Raw genomic sequence first — 2,662 nt, 5'->3', positions numbered from 1 at the left:
GATCCCCTCCCTGCCCTGCTGCCCGCCAGGCTGATGGTGCAGCCCAGGCTTTCGGGCAGTTCTGGGCTGTGAGTGCACAGTGCTGGCTCCTCTCCAGCTTCTCATCTGTTGGCACTGCTCGTTAGCGAAAAGTCTGTGAGATGGTCCACTGCCCACTTCCATGAGATGTTCTCAGTGCCCTGTCACTTCTCAGGAACTGCAATCAGTGCAGCCCAGATTTGGTTCATTGTCAGGTTTAGAAATTATAAAAAAGTCCTGAATCCCTCTGAATTGCCTCCTGTGGCCCTGAGATGATGGGAAACTCACCTTAGCAGGTTGATGGATTGTTGTCTGCTTTCACAGCAGCTTGTCTCAAACCTGTGTCAGTACTGCAGACCTGTGATGGATGGGCACGCTGTGTTGCTTTGGAAAGAAAGCAAGGGAATTTCCACCCCAACAGCACAACTAGGGATACTTCATGAGAGGAGGATCATTTCTTGTGGAAATTGATATGAAAACACATGAGGAAATAGTGTGAATTCAAATAAATCAGATAAACTGTTGTGATCTGTCATTGCAATATCTTCTCTTCCTCAGCCACTGGGAGATGTCGCCTCTCCTGGAGCCTGTCTGCCTGCAGACCCACTATGAAAATGTGTTTGCAGATGGTGGGATGGAAGACAAGCCTGATTTATCTTATAATAGATATTGTTTTGTGTCAAGGAGAGGATTTAGTGGAATATTTGTGATGGGATATTTAATGGAGTCTGTGTGATCAAAAATGTGGTGGTGGGTTTTGAGCTTAGGAGAGAAACATTTGTGTTTTCTCTTCAGTGACACCCTCTTATGAAGTGCCCTGGCGTAGTGCCTGGAAACAGAACCTTAAAAACCCCTGTTTAAAAATATAATGTATTAACCAAACTCCAGAGCCTTTTAAGGAATTCTTTTTCAAAGCTTAATGTCAGTCTAAGGAGCAGAGGACTATCAGATTGTTGTGGTTTTATTTATCCTGATCCCCACACTTACGAAAATAACAGGAGCAGAAAAAACCCAAATGCAACAGTTCACTTCTTAGCATAAGCCAAAAATATATCTTTAAGTGACTCTGTGTTGCCCCTGCTGGGGTTATATTTAGTGTCAGGCACAATTTTAGGCCTCTGGAGGGAATTCTCTATCAGGAGTGCCAGCGTTGTAGAGCATTTCAGGAGACAGGTCTTAGAGCTGGTGGGGTTGGAACATAATCATGACAAAATCCAGCCATCCATGTGATGTGCTTGTTGTGTTTTCCCACAGGGCTGGAAGTGAGGATGGATGGTAATGTACTTGTTCTGATCTTGCAAAAGGTGCTTTATTGCTTCTGAGAAGTAAATAAACATGTTGTCTTCTTCAGTATGGAAATACCCAAGCTACAGAATGGCTCTGTGCTCCTGAAAAAAACATTTTGTAGAATCACAGAATGGGTTGGGTTGGAAGGGACCCTAAAGATCATCCAGTTCCAGACCCCTGCCACGGGCAGGGACACCTCCCACCAGACCAGGCAAGGCCGTGTCCAGCCTTTTCTTGAACACCTCTACTCATGCAGCATCAACAACTTCCCTGGGCAACCGGTTCCAATGTCTCACCATCCTCTCAGTGAAGAACTTCTTCCTTACATCTAATCTGTATCCCCCCTCTTTCAGTTTGAAGCCATTACCTCTCATCCTCTCCCTACAAAGGCCTTGGAAAAAGTCCCTCCCCAGCTTTCTGACAGGCCCCTAGAAGTCCTGGAAGACCACCAGAAGGTCTCCCTGGAGCCTTGTCTTCTCCAGGCTGAACAAGCCCAACTCCCTCAGCCTGTCATCGTATGGGTTTTCTCCTTTTTTTGCACTGTATGTTACATTATGGAGATCTTTGAACAGAAAATCTGCCTGTGAAACAGGGGGGATCCTTTACAGCTTCCCTAGCCCACAGGAGAGGGCTCAATCTACAGGGCCACCAGCATTCCCACGGGTGAGACTGGAGGGATGGGGCCGGCTCTGCTGGCTGTTTTCCATGAGCCACCTTGTGCAAGGACTGGCTGGGATCAGCACCACAGCATTTTTGCCTGTGTCACTAGCAAGAACGGATGTCATGGCAACTGCAGCGCTGCTGCCAAAGTCCTTGAGAAATGCTGCTTGGATACTGAGAGGTTTTTGATCCCGCCCCCTTCATACTGTTGGAGAAATGAAGGTTTGAAACCCCAGATTGACCTGTCATCACTGGTCTGCCTCATCTTCCCTTTTTTCATAGAATCATAGAATCGTAGGGGTTGGAAGGGACCTCGAAACCCCCATATCTCCTCCTGCCTCCACCTAGTTCCCTTCCAGCCCAAATTCTCTTAGCCAGATACATGCTAATTTTCCATCCCAAACCAGAAGTGTGAGGGACAATGTTTCTGAGATGATTATGATTTTATCTCTTATATCTTAAAGGTTCATCTGGCCAGAAGTGCAGGACTTCTCACTTGCACTAAGGGAAGTCTGAAACCAAATTATTATTTTTTTTTTTTTCTGTTTTTGTTGTTAGCCTCTCATCATGTCTCCTTCAGTCTTTCTTTGTCCGTGTTAAATGACTGCTGCTGAGCAGACAGGTCCCCATGCTCTGCCCCACAGAAATGAAGAATCCCTGCACGAGAGTCCCACATATTCCCTGCACAGTAACAAAT

This window comes from Merops nubicus, unplaced genomic scaffold (genome assembly GCF_000691845.1).
Source record: "Merops nubicus isolate BGI_N331 unplaced genomic scaffold, ASM69184v1 scaffold23351, whole genome shotgun sequence".
Taxonomy (NCBI): Eukaryota; Metazoa; Chordata; class Aves; order Coraciiformes; family Meropidae; genus Merops; species Merops nubicus.
The sequence above is the reverse complement of the archived record's forward strand: the minus strand, read 5'-3'. Positions refer to the sequence as shown.